The sequence below is a fragment of the Bufo bufo genome, chromosome 6, assembly GCF_905171765.1.
Source record: "Bufo bufo chromosome 6, aBufBuf1.1, whole genome shotgun sequence".
In the NCBI taxonomy this organism is placed as follows: domain Eukaryota; kingdom Metazoa; phylum Chordata; class Amphibia; order Anura; family Bufonidae; genus Bufo; species Bufo bufo.
Genome location: NC_053394.1, coordinates 104,835,984 through 104,854,946, shown reverse-complemented (window position 1 = coordinate 104,854,946; position 18,963 = coordinate 104,835,984). Strand labels below are relative to the sequence as shown.

Here is an 18,963-nt window from a genome sequence, read left to right as displayed (position 1 = left end):
GATTGCTAAACACCGATTCCTTTGGTGCAGATTATATATTCCGAGACAGATGTTTCTTCCTGCCTCACCAAAAGTTCCCCAGGAGAGGCCCTTCCAATGCACGCCACCTGCACTGTTGAATCTTCAGGGAGCGCGTAGCGGGGAACTCACCCGACACGCTCCCCACCCAGTGAGCCAAGATCCACTGGAGGACCAGAAAAACTTCAGATGCCAAAATCTCCAAATTTTCTCGCAATCTGGCATCTATGATGGAACCCTACCGTGGCATCAATCCCTTATCTGGAGGAGTTCATGGATCTGCTAAAAAGAGGTCCAAAAAGAGCCCCCTGGACCCCTTCAGACCTCCTAGGGTCCGCACCGCCAGAAACGACCGCACAAAGGACCCCAGCAGACAACCGTCGACACTCCCAGGGACTCCCTGGGAAGTTCTAAATCGGCAGCAAGTATTTATAGGGTTTTGCTGGTGAGCCATACCTCCTGTAGGCCATCCAACTAAATGGACAAGCCCATCTTCTTACTACCAACCAGGAGCCATATAGGGCTTTGTTGGTACGCCTTATGTCCTGTAGGCCGTCCAAACAACATGGTCCAGCCCATATCTTCACTCCTAACTAGGAGACTTATAGGGCTCTAAACCATCTTGTCCAGCCCATCTTCTCATTCTCCACTAGGAACATTATAGGGCTTCGTTGGTGTACTATGCTTATTGTAGATCATTGAACTACAAACTGTCAATCAGGCATAGCCATCAAGGTAGACTGCCACCAAGACATGGTTGCATTTTAGGCACAGCTGGTCACAAACACCCACTTAGAGCCAGGTACCATCATCCAGATACTGTTGTAAGAACCATGAGTTATCAAGACACAGCGGCACGAGCCGCCAGCCACACAGACTTGGCGAGCAAAGCCGCCAACCATGCAGACAGAGCAGCAGAAGCCGCCAAACATGCTGCCACGGCCCATGCAAAGTAAGCAGCTGAACAAACACAGCTGCACTAGATAAGCCCAGCAGCAGAAGCAGCCAGCTAAAATGCAAAGCTGGAGCAGTCATCCCAGGCAAGCATACCATAGAAGCAATCACCTCCATAGGAACATGAGGCCATGAAAATAGTCACCCTGCCACAAAGACTGACTTTTTTATTACCACAGGCTCAAGGCAGTGAACCAGAAAGGCCCGGCTGCCATCATTTTTTAGGCATGGACCCAAAGGGGTAACCAGCCGACCAGGCGCAGACTCCAAGGCAGAAAGCCAGACAGGCATAGACTCAAAGGCTGTCAGAATTCAATGAAACCAACATAAGATCAAAGGCATTCAGCCTGAAGCTATCAGGCCTCCACCCAAAAGCCATGAGGCAGTCAACCAGGCCCTGAAGCCATGAGGCAGTCAACCAGGCCCTAAAGCCATGAGGCAGTCAACCAGGCCCTGAAGCCATGAGGCAGTCAACCAGGCCCTGAAGCCATGAGGCAGTCAACCAGGCCCTGAAGCCATGAGGCAGTCAACCAGGCCCTGAAGCCATGAGGCAGTCAACCAGGCCCTGAAGCCATGAGGCAGTCAACCAGGCCCTGAAGCCATGAGGCAGTCAACCAGGCCCTGAAGCCATGAGGCAGTCAACCAGGCCCTGAAGCCAGTCAACCAGGCCCTGAAGCCCGACAAATATTCAAACCTATGAATCATCCTAAAGGCACCAAACAGATTCATACCAACCACTCAACACAAATATTCACTGTATAACCTAAGTTCATAAGGTGTTCCTTGTTTTTCAGCCTTGGAGGCTTCATGCTCCAGGCTCCTCTGTCCGGAGGACAGGAAACCAAACTGAGGGAGGACGTTTGCTCTGGGGCTTCCTGTCCAGTTGTGGGGGTGGATCCATCTCTCTACGGTGCTGTCATGGGTAAAGGGAAAAACAGCCAAGCAAGCACGCTTGGCTATTTCACCACGCAACAATGATTTTGCTACTGAGAGAAAAACATGTGATTTATACTAAAATGAGCACGCCGATTCCAAATATGAACTCAGAATTTGCCTGACACGTCTAGATTTTAAGTTATACATGCAAAGCCTATTCAGTTATAATATGAATGCATTATATTGGAAATATTCCAATGGACATGTCCAGACCTGTTCCAGTGCTCCGGACAAAAAAAAAAAAAAGAATTACCTAGTAGCCATTGGCTCCTGAACTGAAAAATTTAGGAGCCAAATTAAATTTTTGTGGGGGTTCAGTCAGCACAACCATGTATGCAGGTGCACATCGCTATGGTGAAATACACATACAAACGCAAAAACACAAATGCAATAGCACTCTGCAACCAGCACTCTGCCCTGCCTCTATGCTGGATGTTGAATGAGGCATTGGTGTACATTTTGGCCAAAGCGTAATAAGCCACTCACCACATCAAGGTCGCCTCTATGAGTGGTCCCTAACACTAGTACCTACCTGTTATGGGCCATGATAGCCACACAAAGTCCAGGGCGCGCAGGCACAGCATGCACGCCAGGCACACTCTGCTTTTAACCCCGTCCGGTGCCGTGACAGCTTTCATCGGATCCAGGGATGCAAGTACCAACATGCATGCTGAGCCCACTATATACTTCTCCTGGAGCCAAATGGCTACTGGTAGGCGCTGTAAAAGCAGACTCAGTTTTATACTGAATTTAAAACCAGCCAACAGGCAGTTCCGACGACGGAACTGCTTGCCGGATCACACTGCCGCAAGTGTTAAAGTAGCCTTAGTGTTTGTGTTTTTTTTTTACTTACTAACCCTTGTCCTATTCACCCTTAGACCCCTTTCACATGGGCGAGATTTCTGTGCGGGTGCAATGCGTGAGGTGAACGGATTGCACCCGCACTGAATCCGGACCCATTCACTTCTACGGGGCTGTGCACATGAGCGTTGTTTTTCACGCAACGCAGGCCCCATAGGCAGGCCCCCCCGTAAGCCGTGCGATTTTCGCGCATGGTTGCTAGGATGAAAGTCTATTCACGGTGTTATTTTCCCTTATAACATGGTTATAAGGGAAAATAATAGCATTCTTTAATACAGAATGCTTAGTAGAAGGTCAATTGAGGGTTAAAAAAAATAAATAAAATGGACTCCAATTGATCGCTCAGCTGCCGGTCTCCTGTTCTTTCTTCAGGACCTGTCTAAGGACCTGTGGTGACGTCACTGTGCTCATCACATGATCCATCACCATGGTAACAACCCCTCCCCTCAATCCCAGTGTATATAAGGTCTCTCTTTCTTTGCTGCTACCAGATAAGTACAGAGAAAGTTAATGTTATCTATGCTTTTCCCTTTCAGCTGTTTTGTTGCCCTTCAGCGTCCCCCCCCCCCCCCCCCCCCCTTTTTTTTGGGCCCGGGGAAGCTGTCAGGGGCATCTTATATATTCAGGTTATAGGTTTTGTTCTTTGTAAGCAACTATTCGCCTTCTGCTGCAGAGGCTCAAACATTGGCATTGCAGCAGTCAATTTCTAATGCTATTATGACGGCTATGGGCTCTATGTCCTCCGTCCTTACACTCGCCATTTCCCAGGTCCTGGTAGCCCAGCCTCATACTGCACACCAGGGGTTACAATTGCCTCAGTTGCCACCTCCATCTGCCTCCAGAAATCATAGGACTGGTGGTTCTGCTCCATCAATAGAAAACGCGATTGGTTCGCGTAAAAGAGCCTGTCCGCGCCAGGCAGAACACGCGCGGTTATGGAAGTCGGCGCGGTCACAGCCCGAGCCTGAGTCCGACTCCGGTAGGTAGTCCGAGGAGGGGGCGCAATTGCATTCGCTACATGATTCAGAGGAGGATTTGGCAGATATTGAAGTGGATCCATCTCCCCAAGCTGACCCTTCCCCGAGTCGGCCGCCTACTGTTGCAGCGTCAGGTTCTGCGGTTTCCCTTATGGATCCGGCAGGGGAACCGCTATTTGATCCAGACTCATTACACCATCCCCGGTCCTCCGAGTGGCTTCCGGCCACACATGTGGCACATTATATGGAGGCCATGATACGTAAGCCCCTTAATAAAGAGGCCCGTAGCAAATTGCGGGCAGAATGCCCGCGACCACTTATCCCGCATAAAATATGCGACACACCAGTAGTGGATCCCAAGATGGTGCAATTTTTGGCCAAAACTGGTTTTAACCCTCAAGTAGACCATGAAGAACTCAGGGGGTGGATACAGAGGGCTATCTGTATAGCAGGAAACGTGAACACATCGCTGGCCATAGAGAGGCGGAAAGCGATTTTGATGAAGATTGAGCCTAAGTTGGCCAATCTGGCAAGGATGCCCACGGTCTCTTATTTGGGGATTCTTTCATCAAGGAGCTGGGCAAATACGTTGGTGCCTTTACGGCTCTCGACAAAGCGCAGACATCTATGCGCAGGGTGTTCCCCAATCGTTTCTCCGCCAGGACCGGCAGTTCCCGGGGCCGCCTGTCCGGCCGGTCCTCTGTTCACACCCGAGGTTCGGGTAGAGGCTCCTACGCATACCGGGCATCTCTCCAGGATCAGCGGCACCAGCCCGCCTTCTTCCCATCCCGAGGTGGACCAAGTCGATCCAGAGGTTTCCGTGGCAATCCAAGTGCCAGACGTCCATATGGTAAGTCCCAATCCTCTGCTTTTTTCTGTCGGTTGCATCGGGGGCAGACTCCGGTTCTTTTTGCATGCTTGGGCAGGTATCACCTCTGACCCATGGGTACTGTCCACGATCAGAGGTTTCGAGATAGATCTCGTAGCCAACCCGATAGGCCTGTCTCCTCCTCACCCCATGGTGTTGTCCGGCCCAGCACAGTCACTCGTTCACAGGGAGCTGACAAAATTATTTCACAAGGGGGCGATAGAACTAGCCCCCACGGGACACACGGGAGATGTCAGCAACATCTTAGTTCAGAAGAAGGGAGGCCATATGCGGCCGGTGATCAACCTCAGATCTCTAAACGAGTTTGTTCGGTACCGCCATTTCAAGATGGAGGGAATCCACCTTCTAAAGGGATATGCTGCTCCCCGTGGATTGGATGGCCAAGCTGGACCTCAAAGATGCTTACCTTACGGTTCCCGTAGCTCCCTGCTCCAGAGATCTCCTTCGGTTTCTCTGGAACGACCAGGCATGGCGTTTCACGTGCCTCCCCTTCGGACTCTCCTCCGCTCCGTGGTGCTTCACCAAGCTGATGCGTCCGGTAGTGGCTTGGCTTCGCAGCCGGGGAATGCATTTGATTATTTACCTGGACGTAGGGGTGGGCGATATGGCCTAAAATCTATATTGCGATATAATTTTAAGCATGTGCGATATGCGATATATATTGCGATATATTGTTTTCTATATTTGGGGGGGCGTGTTTAAACTTTTTTTTACTTTTTATTTAATAACTATTAGTCTCCTTAAGGGCTAGAACGTAGAACCCTTGTCATATTCACCCTAATAGAGCTCTATTAGGGTGAATAGGACTTTACACTCTCCCTGCTGCCCTGTGCTTTGTGCACATAACAGCAGGGAGCTGATCCCCCTCCCCTAAATGGTGCCATCCACAGATCCCCCCCCCCCTCACCTAAACGGTGCCATCCCCAGATCCCCCCCCCCCTAAACGGTGCCATCCCCAGATCCCCCCCCCCCCTAAACGGTGCCATCCACAGATTCCCCCCCCTCCCCTAAACGGTGCCATCCACAGATTCCCCCCCCTCCCCTAAACGGTGCCATCCACAGATTCCCCCCCCTCCCCTAAACGGTGCCATCCACAGATTCCCCCCCCTCCCCTAAACGGTGCCATCCACAGATTCCCCCCCCTCCCCTAAACGGTGCCATCCACAGATTCCCCCCCCTCCCCTAAACGGTGCCATCCACAGATTCCCCCCCCCCCCCCTAAACGGTGCCATCCACAGATTCCCCCCCCCTCCCCTAAACGGTGCCATCCACAGATTCCCCCCCCCCTCCCCCTAAACGGTGCCATCCACAGATTCCCCCCCCTCCCCTAAACGGTGCCATCCACAGATTCCCCCCCCTCCCCTAAACGGTGCCATCCACAGATTCCCCCCCCTCCCCTAAACGGTGCCATCCACAGATTCCCCCCCCTCCCCTAAACGGTGCCATCCACAGATTCCCCCCCCTCCCCTAAACGGTGCCATCCACAGATTCCCCCCCCCCCCCTAAACGGTGCCATCCACAGATTCCCCCCCCCTCCCCTAAACGGTGCCATCCACAGATTCCCCCCCCCCCCCCTAAACGGTGCCATCCACAGATTCCCCCCCCCTCCCCTAAACGGTGCCATCCACAGATTCCCCCCCCTCCCCTAAACGGTGCCATCCACAGATTCCCCCCCCACCCCTAAACGGTGCCATCCACAGATTCCCCCCCCACCCCTAAACGGTGCCATCCACAGATTCTCCCCCCCACCCCTAAACGATGCCATCCACAGATTCTCCCCCCCACCCCTAAACGGTGCCATCCACAGATTCTCCCCCCCAACCCCGCGGCGCTCACAGGAATACATTTAAAAACGAATCAGTAACTTTAACTTTATTCATTGGTGATCTCTTTACTGTATACCTTACTAGGTCTTAGCTCCGGTAACAGCAGGCAGTGCGGGCGGGCGGCGCTCACTCACTGACGTCACGAGCCTGCGCCGCCTAGTGGGAGGAGCCGGCGCGTGACGTTAGTGAGTGAGCGCCGCCCGCCCGCACTGCCTGCTGTTACCGGAGCTAAGACCTAGTAAGGTATACAGTAAAGAGATCACCAATGAATAAAGTTACAGTTACCGATTCGTTTTTAAATGTTCTACTGTCAGCGGCGTGGCCCTGTATGTTCTAACCCCCAGGCAAGTGTCCCTGTCACCATGGGAACGCCTGGGGGTTAGAATATACCATCGGATTTGAGTTTTCACGCGCTCACTGAGATCGTGAAAACTCAATGATTTACTGTCAGTCCCTCCCCTCCTCCTCTTGTCATTGGTGGTCAGCGGCAGCCGCGCACAGTGGGGAGGGAGGGACTCTCTCCTTCTCCACTGTGCCGGCTCAGGATCATATCGCGGTCCGGCGATATAGGCGATATGCTCAAAATCCATATCGTGGCACAAATTTATATCGCATATCGCCTATATCGCCCACCCCTACCTGGACGATATTCTGTTCATGGCTCACAGTCCCTCTGTCCTCCAGGAACACTTAGAAATGTCCATGGCACTCATCGCAAACCTGGGTTTCATTATCAATCGGGAAAAATCGTGTCCGATTCCCTCCACGTCCATGGAGTTTCTGGGGTTCTCCATAGATTCCACTGCCTTGACACTCAGTCTTCCCCAGGCGAAGGTGCGAGCTATTCGCAAGGAGTTAATACACTGCCGCAGGTATCCCTGAGACACCTGGCACGGATAATAGGTCTTTTTGCTTCATCCATCCAGGCGATATTTCCGGCTCCTCTTCATTACAGGGCGTTACAACGCCTCAAAATTGCGCATCTACGAGCAGGGGGCGTCTTATGCCGACACCCTCGCTCTAGACGAGGAAACCAGACAGGAGTTGATGTGGTGGATCCACAATCTTTCGGTGTGGAATGGCAGGGCCCCAGCCGGACCTCATCATAGAGTCGGATGCCAGTCTTCATGGCTGGGGGGCCCCATTGCAACGGCGTCTCCACCGGAGCGCCCTGGTCTCTGGACGAGTCGCGACTCCATATCAACGCTCTGGAGCTCCTGGCGGGCTCTTTAGCGATCCGGAGTTCCGCCAACGACACAGTCAGAGCCTGTATCAGGCTCCGTATGGACAATGTGTCAGCGGTCCGATACGTGAATTGCATGGGCGACACGCGTTCCTCCGTACTGACACACTTAGCGAGAGATTTCTGGGAGCATTGTTTGTCCAGGAACATCATGGTGGTCGCAGAGTACCTTGCGGGCCTCCACAATATTCAGGCAGACTGGAGTTTGCGTTTCATGACCGACTCCAGCGACTGGAAATTAGACGTGACAGTCTTCTCTGCCGTTTCATCTCGATGGGGCCCCTTCTCCATCGATCTCTTTGCGTCACGTTTGAACGCACAACTTCCCAGGTTTTTCAGCTGGCGGACAGATCCGGCAGCAGAGGCTGTGGACGCATTCCTCCGACAGTGGTCAGGGTCCCTCATGTACGCGTTCCCGCCGTTCGCACTCATCCCGAGAGTTCTGCTCCAGATTCTGCGCCAATCTGCCGAACTGGTCCTGATTCTACCTTTTTGGATAACTCAATCGTGGTTCCCACACCGGTTGGAATTACTCGTCGACGAGCCGCTCCTCTTGCCCGCTCATCCTCAGTTACTCAAAGGACCAGCCGGTCAGCTGCACCCGTTACTTCAGGTAGAGGTTCTACAACTCCTCGCTTGCAGGGTGTCGGGGGTCCCTGGGACGTCACAGGTTGTTTCGGACACTGCTAGATTCTTACTGAAGAGCGCATGGGCTCCCGGAACTAGACGAGCCTATCGGGCGGCTTGGGATTCCTGGGCTCGTTGGTGCTTTGCTCGGGATCTGGATCCCGTTGAGGCACCTGTAAATGGCGTGTTGCTTTTTCTGTCGTTTTTGTTTGAGGAAGGTAAAGCGTACCGTACTATCAACCTTTACAGGTCCGCGATCTCGTCTCGACATAGTGGTTTTGATGGATGCCCGGCAGGGCAGCACCCCCTAGTCTGTAGACTGCTCCGAGGTTCTCGTCTTTCCCGGCCACCGAGACCGCGTTTCTCGACGACCTGGGATGTGTCTACGGTTTTGAACTTTTTAATTGCTTGGCCATCTAACGAACAGTTGTCATTGCGACAGTTATCCGCGAAATTGGTCACCTTGTTTTGCCTGATCTCTTGCAAGAGTGTCGCATGTCTGGGCGTTGGACCATGACGCCCGTGCGTTTACGCCAGAGGGAGTTACGTTTAATATCTCCCGACGTGCTAAAACTAACATCCGTTCTGTATCCTATCCATTTTTTCCCTCTTCACCGCAGCTGTGTCCTGTGGCTTGCTTACGGGATTATGAATCGCGCACGCTCGGATTACGCTCCTCGGCTCACCCTCATCTGTTCATTTTCTTCCACAGACCTTTCTCCCCAGTCGCCAGCGTTACTCTCTCACGCTGGCTCAAATGGATCTTATCCCTCTCGGGGGTTGATACTTCCATTTTTACCACACACTCGGTTCGCAGCGCAGCGGCCACGTCCATGACTGTCTCTGGCGCGCGCTTGGAAGAGGTCATGAAACTAGCAGATTGGTCTAGGGTCTCCACCTTCCGGGAATTCTATTTTCGGCCACCGTCTCACGCTTTTTCATCAGTGGTGGCTCGACTTTAAAACTTACAATATGAGCCTCCGTGTCCTGATATAAAATTACATGATTTTTCCTATTACATGACGTAAAGTCATGATTTTATGAAGGACACGGAGGAGAGTATTGCCCCACCCCTCTTGCTGACCCTCCCTTGTTGCCCTTATTGATTGTCGGTTTAACTTCTCAGTTATTTGTATCCGGTTAACCTGTAACAGTGCTACATGTATGATTTTTGTTCTACACGACTTCTCAATGCTTCCTTATCAATTGTTTCTTCATAGGTTGAAGAGGTCAGGTCTTTGAGGTCATGCTCCAGCATTCGTTGCCTCTAGTCCCGGTTTTCCCTGTTCTTGCTTCCAGTTGAGGAGGTCTCGGACAAAGTTCTCCAGTCGATCCGGTCGAGTTTCCAGAAGATGTTATTTCTCTTCCAGTTGGTCTCAGTTGAAATTTTCCTGGCAGCACACTAAGAAAGAGGAGGATCCCAGTGGTAACAGACCTTATATACACTGGGATTGAGGGGAGGGGTTGTTACCATGGTTTCTGTACCCTCAATGTTGCTTTTCTTTGCTGCTATGGTAGAAGTAAAGAGCGAGTTAATGCAATACTCGCCTCCGTGTCCTTCATAAAATCATGACTTTACGTCATGTAATAGGAAAATCATGTAATTGTCACAATGTATTTCCTGATCCAGGACAACTGGAGGGTCAGCCGCACTTGCCGAGCCAAATCAGATTTAGATGATCTGGTAAGAGATCTGTCATTATCTAAGGAAAAAAGTCAGAACTGCTAGCTTTTAGACTTCAGGAATGGAATTTGCTACAACGAGGTACCACAACTTCACACTTTCATCATCGACACACCATGCAATGGGAAGCGATGTCTGTTTCTGTACTGATGTAAATGGTCTTATGATGGAGTTAGATGGTACACATGTTCCCGATGAACAGAGGCTATTCATAGACTCTAGCAAAACAAGTTTGAAAGCTGTCTTGTAGCACAATGGTAACGAAAAACCATCTGTTCCATTGGCTCATGCGGTTGGAATGGGAGACCCATGCTTCTATGGAGTTAATTTTGAAAATGATCAAATACTCAGAACGTAAATTGAAAATTTGTGCTGACCTGAAAGTGGTAGCACTGCTGCTTGGCCTACAGTTAGGGTACACAATTACATTAAACTTGGTTTAACCTCCCTGACGGTATTCCCGAGCGTGACTCGGGGTTAATTTTCGCTGCCAGAAGCGGTAACCCCGAGTCACGCTCGGGGTACATTGCAGAGGGAGCGGCGGGTGTCTTTACCTAATCCCGGCGATCCAGAGAGCTCCGGCGGATGTCTCATCTCTCTTCCTGGTTTCGTCTCTGTGAGCCGCAGCGCCTCACAGAGGCGGAACTGGGCGGGAGATTAAAAAAAAAAAAAAAAAAAAAATACATTGTATAAAAGTCAAACACACACATAAAGTTAGGTGATACAGTGGAATCCTGTCAGATTACACTATCACCTCAGATTTGACATCTGATCATTCTACACTGCCCTGGCTGCCCTTTTAGCTGTTTTTTCTAAGCAAAAAAAAAATATATTTTTTACCATGGCATCAAAGCGTCACTTTAGCATCACCAAAGCGGGTTTGGATCAGATAATTGACAGCGACAGCGACACAGAGCCCCTCGCAGAATTGAGCGACAGTGATAGCGATTTGTGGAAAGATTCGTCATCCGACTCTGACCAGAGAAGTGGCGACAGCGACGAATCTTCACTTGAGCTCAGTGAGGTGCGCTCTTGGTGCCCTATTGATTGCGGTATGGATGCAGTACCACCGCCAAGATTCCCGTTTACAGGATCGCCTGGGATGAAGGTAGACGTTGATCACAATGATCCTTTGGCGTACCTAAAATTATTTCTGACGGATGACGTCATTGAAAAGATTGTCACGGAGACAAACCGCTACAAAGAGCAGCAATCCACTACTCTGCACAGCAGATTTTCCAGAACCAGAAAATGGGAACCGGTGAGTAAGGAGGACATATGGAAATTTCTGGGGCTAATACTTCTTCAGGGGGTGGTGGGGAAACCCCTGCAGAAATGGTACTGGACTACCAATAAATTGCTGGCAACCCCATTTTTTGGCACCATCATGTCCGAGTACCGATTTTCCCTCATAATGAAGAATTTACACTTCACCAACAATGAGGAATTTGACGAAGTCACACATCCAGCGCCAAAACTGAAGAAGATCTGGGAAGTATTCCAAATGATCATAACCAATTTCCAGCAGGCCTATGTGCCAGACAGAGACATTAGCATTGATGAAAGTCTGATGGCTTACAAAGGACGCCTCAGCTGGATTCAATACATCGCATCCAAGAGAGCGCGGTTTGGAATAAAATCCTATATGCTCTGCGAGTCTACAACTGGCTATATATGGAATTCCATCATATACACCGGCAAAGGAACACAATTCAACCCCAGGTACAGCGGCTATGGGATGGCAACGTCATCAGTCCTTTCACTGCTTGAACCATTGCTCAATCAGGGGTATTGTGTGACAACAGACAACTTTTACACGTCGCCTGAGCTGTACGAGTTTCTACTAAAAAACAAGACTGACGCATATGGAACCGTTAGGGCCAACCGACGTGGCCTGCCATGTATGTTTTCCAAGAAAAAACTGAAAACAGGAGAAATGGTGGCCTGGCAGAAAGGAAAGATGATGGCAATGCGTTGGCGTGACAAAAAAGACGTGTGCCTAATGAGTACAGTACATAACACCTCCACTACCACGGTCCACACAAGAGGTGGGAAAGATGTCATAAAGCCACAACTTGTGATCGACTATAATAACACCATGGGAGGAGTCGATAGAGCCGATCAGGCGATGACATTCTATCCAGCTATGCGGAAGCAACAAAAAAAAATACTACAAAAAAATATTCAGGCATCTCCTGGAACAATGTCTGTGGAATGCCTATATACTGCACAGAGGAAAGAGTGACAAGCCTCTTGTTCACTCTGACTTCATCTGGAAGGTGGCGGAGCAGATTTTTGTGAACTACCAAACGCCATCAGTGGCCGTGAACAGATCTGGACGTCGCGCTGTTGACGTTGTAAACCCAGAGAGGCTGACTGGTCGTCACTTTATGGATTACATCCCGCCAAGCGCAAAAAAGGCAGCACCTACAAGGATGTGTGTAGTTTGCTGCTCAAAGCGAGATGGAAATGGAAAAAAAATCCGAAAGGAAACCAGGTTCCATTGCCCTGATTGTGACGTTGGTCTATGTGCAGTCCCATGTTTCAAAATTTACCACACCCAGGATGTTTACTGAATTTTCTTTTGTTTGACAAATTTCATTATTTATTACATTACTGAATAAAATTATATTATTTATTAGATTATAACTCATGATTTTATTTTTTCGAACTTTATCACATCTGAGAGGTCTACTAGAGTCTTTATTGGTCAGGTTTAAGTAAGTAATTACTAAGAATTGCAGGCCTACAATACATAACACCAAATTTCCATGCAAAAAAATGGTACCGCTTTTGGAACAAAATTCCTGACATAATCATACCGCCAGGGAGGTTAATCAACCAATTTTGTAATTGCACTTGATTGTGATGGAAATGGTTTCCAGTATTTGAAGGAGAAGTTTAGCAAACTGATGCTAAAATAAATGCCGCATTTTTTATTGGCCCCGAAATCAACAAAAGTAATGCATGATGACACATTCAGAACAAAATTCAACCCTCTGGAACTTGCAGCTTGGGATGCATTTGAGCTAGTAGTGAAGAACTTCCTTGGGAACAGACGAGCTGCAAACTATGCTGAATTAGTAGACAACATGCTTACAGCCTATGAACAACTTGGCTGATGAATGTCATTGAAAGTGCATTTCTTACATTCCCATCTTGACTTTTTCCCACCAATTTGGGACACGTAAGTGACGAACATGGAGGGCGGTTCCATAAAGATATTTCTACAATGGAGAACAGGTATCAAGGCCGCTGGAATCCCAACATGATGGGGGACTACTGCTGGTTTTTGCAACGGGAAAATGTGACCGTTCACAAACGCAAAAGCAGATGCCTGAAGCACTTGTAACAGTACTGGGCCTTGCTCAAGTAAGACTTTTAAACTGAAAAACTAGACTTTTTGAAATTTTGTTATTCCATTACAATTTCATACACTGTTTACTACGCAAACTTTGATGTAGATCAGGTAATTGTTGGAGTAAAACTCGTTCTGTTCAAAATTATTCAATGCTTTCCAAGTGCTTAATTCATTTAGTCAATGACAGCAGGGCACCCCAGAGAGAAGGCAGAGACCGTTCCTGGGTGTCCCTGCCTTCTAGATCACTGTATAACGAGCACTGTGTATACAGATCGGGAAACGCTATGCCGCTTTCTGTCCCGGCCCAGTGGTCATGTGACCGCCGGGGCCTGGAAAGTGCAGGAGCTGTTGGGTCTTCCATAGACCTCGATTAACCCTGCACTGAGGCTGTACAGCGCTGTATGGGTCCATACATGACCCAAAACATGAAGCCAAAGCAACCCAGGAATTTATTAAAAAAGTGGAATATTCCTGAATGGCCAAGTCAGTCACCGGATCTGAACCCAATAGAGCATTTCACTTGTTAAAGACTAAACTTCCGACAGAAAGGCCCACAAACAAGCAGCAACTGAAAACCGCTGCAGTAAAGGCCTGGCAGAGCATTAAAAAGGAGGAAACACAGCGTCTGGTGATGTCCATGAGGTCAAGTAGTGAAGTGAGACATAGGTTAAGGTGGCACTGCGGCTTCAGATCTTCGCTTCACCACTAATCACATGGCAGAGGGTACGGTGACTCGCAATCTGGTGGTCCACGGCTTGTCCATGAGGTCACTTCAGGCAGTCATTGCCAACAAACGGTTTTCAACCAAGTATTTTAGAAATTAACATTTTATTTACAATTATTGAATTTGTCCAATTACTTTTGAGCCCCTGAAATGAAGGGGTTGAGTTTAAAGGGCTTCTGTCACCCTCCAAAAGTCCTTTTTCATTTTTGGGCTAATTAAAATCCTTATAGTGCGATTATTCAATCTATAGTGCTCTTACCTTTTTCTGTGGCTTAGTTTCTTTAAAAACGCACTTTTATAATATGTTAATTACCTCGCTACCAGCAAGTAGGGCGGTTGCTTGCTGGTAGCCGCCACATCCTCCTTTCAAAAAAACGCCCCCTCCTCCTGTTGATTGACAGGGCCAGCGAGCGCTCTCCTCCTCCGGCTGGCCCTGTCTGCAATTCAAATCCTGCGCCTGCGCCTTACGTGTCTTCATTCGGCGCAGGCGCTCCGAGAGAAGGACGCTCGCTTCCTCAGCACTCCCTGGTAACCAGGTAATTAACATATTATAAAAGTGCGGTTTTTAAAGAAACTAAGCAACAGAAAAAGGTAAGAGCACTATAGATTGAATAATCGCACTATAAGGATTTTAATTAGCCTAAAAATTAAAAATGACTTTTGGTGGGTGACAGAAGCCCTTTAAAAAATACTTTAGTTCCTCACATTTTTATGCAATCATTTTGTTCAACCCACTGAATTAAAGCTGAAAGTCTGAACTTCAACTGCATCTGAATAGTTTTGTTCAAAATCCATTGTGGTAATGTACAGAACAGAAATTAGAAAAATTTTGTCTCTGTCCAAATATATATGGACCTAACTGTACATGGCTGTTGTCCTCTCACTTTGGGGGTCCCATAGGTAGGACCTGCACCTATCTGAGATTGGAGGCATATCGTAGTGACATGCCACCAATATATCACATGATACAACCCCTTTAAAGGGAACCTGTCATCAACGTTATGCTGCCCATACTAACGGCAGTATAAAGTAGAGACAGGTGAGTTGATTTCAGCGGTCTGTCATGTAAGAGTTAAAAGTAAGTGGTTGCCGAGAAGCCAATATCACAATCATTGCAGACTAGGCCCGGAAAAGAGTCATGGCCACCTGAGAAGAGTCATGGTTATTCATGAATTCCTGCTCTCCTGCTGATGATTGACAGACTTCTACCTAGAGCAGGAGATTAGGAATAACCATGACTCTTCTCAGGTAGATCTGACTCTTTTCCAGGCCTAGTCTGCAATGATTATGACGCTGGTTCTCGGCAACCACTTACTTTTAGCTCATGACTGACACCCCGCTGAGATCAGCATTTCTGTCACTACTTTATGCTGCCCTCGGTGAGATCAGCCTAAAGTTGATGACAGGTTCCCTTTAAGGCCGGGGCCACACATGCCTACAGTACGCCATCAGGTCATAACACCGGTTTTACACCGCATAGCATGCTCCTGGCACTAGAGAATACACCAAAAAAGGTCAGTGTCTTCAGCCACTGGCTGCAAACAAGATTTCCATTCCCTAACTGCAAGCAGTGATCTTGTCAACGGCCAAAGACAAAAGTATGACGCAACGCAGCGCGTCTTTCCAGTCCGTTTCAATGGCGAAGACCTACAACAATCACACGACCGCCCCCAGCTTTCTTCTGAGCTGGTCAGCGTTGACGGGCCCATGAACACAGTCAGTTGACTATGACCAGACGGCTTTTCACTGACAGCAAACAGAGATCTTGAAAATGGCGAGGAACGAAAATGCCAAATCTATTATTACAAAGTGGCAAAACTTTTCATTACACTTTAAACTGGAAAAAACATTTTAGGAAATAACGGAAGCAATGCAAAAGCGATACCGCACGTGCGATAAGATGACGGCTGCGCCACCAGACGCCAGGGCTTGAGCTGTCACTGGACTGTGGGGCTCACTATGCTGCTCTGCAACCTGTGGCTCTCCTGCAGCCTCCACTACTACTCCCAGTATCCCACGCCTGCCTCTTGCTGGGAGTTGTGGTGATTTCAGCTCGGCCACAGGTTGCAGAGCACCTCTCCAGTGTGTATCCGCCTGACTCTCCCATCAGATGATGCCTCTGCAGTCTACACACCCCTTGCTGACGGGGCTCTAGACGCAGCCTGTGTGAATGCAGCAGCAGTCGGGGGTGTGCGGTATCTCACCTGTACAGAGCTGTCTCATAGCTGTGCGGCCGGTGTGTGTCCTGGAGCCGGCGGTCACACTCACTGCACACACCACTCAACTAGTGAACTCCGGACATCACTTCTCAGCCGCTCCCTCTCTGCACCTTCCAAGCCTCGCACTGACACTTCAAAGATGGCGGCTGCTGACAAACTGCGAACCAATCAGACGGCAAAGAATGCGTGACGTCATCGCTGCCCGCCCACTCCCAGTCGCTTCGCCGCCTCCGTACAGAGCTGTGAATGACGTCACCGGCAGAGATCACGTATCTCCTGATCGAGGACATTCATAGTAAATGAAGTGAGAATTCTCTCTCATTGTCTGCGGTCTAAGGCTAGTAACATAATACACAATGTTTTCATTACAGTTTTCTTATTTCGTTTGAACAATAATTGATCTGCCTCTTGTTGGAAAACCTATATTTTTTGTAGGCCTAAAAGGGGTGGTCTGGTTTTTTACTGTGTACAGTCACACAACAGATGAAAAATGGTCATTAAAAACTGGTGAATTTCATTAGCTTTTTTATTTATTTATTTTTTTATCCCTAACCCTGCAGTGGCCCCAGTATATATTATGGCCCTCATAATGCCACCAGTATTATAAATGGCCCCAATAGTGCCCCTAATATTATAAATGGCCCCCAAGAGTGTCCCAGTATTCAAAATGGCCCCAATAGTGTCCACAGTATGATAACTGGCCTTTGATAGTACACCTAGTATTATAAATGGCCCCAAAAATGCCCACAGTATTATAAATGGCTCCTAATAAAGCCCCTAATATTATGAATAGCCCCCATAGTGCCCCCAGTGTTATAAATGGCCCTCAAAAGTGTCCCAGTATTATAAATGGCCTCCTATAATGCCCCCAGTATTATAAATGGCTCCCAATAGTGCCCCCGTATTATAAATGGCCCCCAGTATTATAAATGGCCTCCCAATAGTGCCCCGTATTATAAATGGCGTTCCAATAGTGCCCCCAGTATTATAAATGGCCGCCATAGTACCCTCAATATTATAAATGACCTCCCAATAGTGCCCGGTATTATAAATGGCCTTGCAATAGTGCCCCCAGTATTATAAATGGCGTTCCAATAGTGCCCCCAGTATTATAAATGGCGTTCCAATAGTGCCCCCAGTATTATAAATGGCTGCCATAGTACCCTCAATATTATAAATGGCCTCCCAATAGTGCTGCGTATTATAAATGGCCTTGCAATAGTGCCCCCAGTATTCTAAATGGCCCCATAGTGCCCCCAGTATTCTAAATGGCCCCCATAGTGCCCCCAGTATTATAAATGGTCCCCATAATGCCCCCAGTATTATAAATGGCTCCCAATAGTGCCCCCATATTATAAATGGCCCCCATAGTGCCCTCAGTATTATAAATGGCCTCTATAGTGCCCCCAATATTCTAAATGGTCCCCAATAGTGCCCCAAATATTATAAATGGCCTTCCAATAGTGCCCCCGTATTATAAATGGCCCCCATAGTGCCCTTAGTATTATAAATGGCCCCCATAGTGCCCTCAGTATTATAAATGGCCCCCATAGTGCCCTCAGTATTATAAATGGCCCCCATAGTGCCCCCAATATTATAACTGGCCCCCAATAGTGCAATTAATATTATAAATGGCCCCCAGTAGTGCCCCTAATATTATCTTTTCAAATGTTTTTATTTCAGGTTGACATGATAAAGGAGTACATACAGTGTGATGTGATAAGTAGTACTTTACAGCATCATTTACAGCAAGTCTTCGGTAAAAGTCCCAACATAGACAATCAGAGTAATATATAGGAGCTATTATGTCAACCTTCCGACATCAGTCGGTTTTTAGAAGGGGAGTGAGGGGGAATTAGTAGTACAGAAACCATAACTTGACTCCCTATAAACCACAAGGTGATTTGAACCTGTTCTCCACAGTTAGTGGAGTTAGAATCCAAGCAAGCACGCTGCGCACAGGGACCCCCGCTGAGCCCTCAAGTAGAGTCATATCTCTGAGATTGGCGGATCATTTAATAAGAATGAATGCATCTTCTAACCTGGAGGGGCTGTATATCTATGAAGCTCTCCCAGCATGCTGCCCCTAATATTCTAAATAGCCCCCCTGTTTTTTTTTTGTGGATCCCTTTTTCCATTTCGCAAACTATAGAACATGTCCTATTCTGGTCCATATTGGGGGTGAGAACAGTCCTTTCCATTGATGGGAATGAGAAAAATACAGAATGCACATGGAAGGTCTCTGTGTTTGCGAATCCTTTGCGGACTGAACACGGACATGGCTGTGTGCATGACTCCTGACCAGCACATAACTGTACCAGTTCTCCGGGACTATTTACATGAAAACATCCAGCACCCGCTTGTGTATACTGTATACAGCTGAATGACTTTTGACAGGAACCTTTTCCACATGACAGGTTTCTGACTGTTTACCCAACAGTTTATGGCCATAATATTATAAATGGCCCCCATAGTGCCCCTAATATTATAAATGGCCCCTAATATTATAAATGGCCCCCATAGTGCCCCCAGTATTATAAATGGACCCAATAGTGCCAACATTATGATAAATAAGCCTCCAATAGTCTCCAGAGTATGATAATCGGCCCCCCATAATGCCCCCAGTATTATAAATGGCTCCCAA

General features: G+C 48.3%; 1 protein-coding gene across 3 annotated transcripts in view; it reads right to left on the bottom strand.

Annotated features, from left to right (window-relative positions):
- Positions 1-16,457, bottom strand: part of PLEKHA1 (pleckstrin homology domain containing A1) — a 68,454-nt gene extending 51,997 nt beyond the window's left edge. For 2 of the 3 annotated variants that reach the window (XM_040438040.1, XM_040438042.1), the window contains exon 1: positions 16,305-16,457. The gene's annotated coding sequence lies outside the window, so the exon portion shown is untranslated. The remainder of the gene's footprint in view (positions 1-16,304) is intronic. The other variant, XM_040438041.1, reaches the window with a different exon arrangement.
- Positions 16,458-18,963: the final 2,506 nt, after the last annotated feature.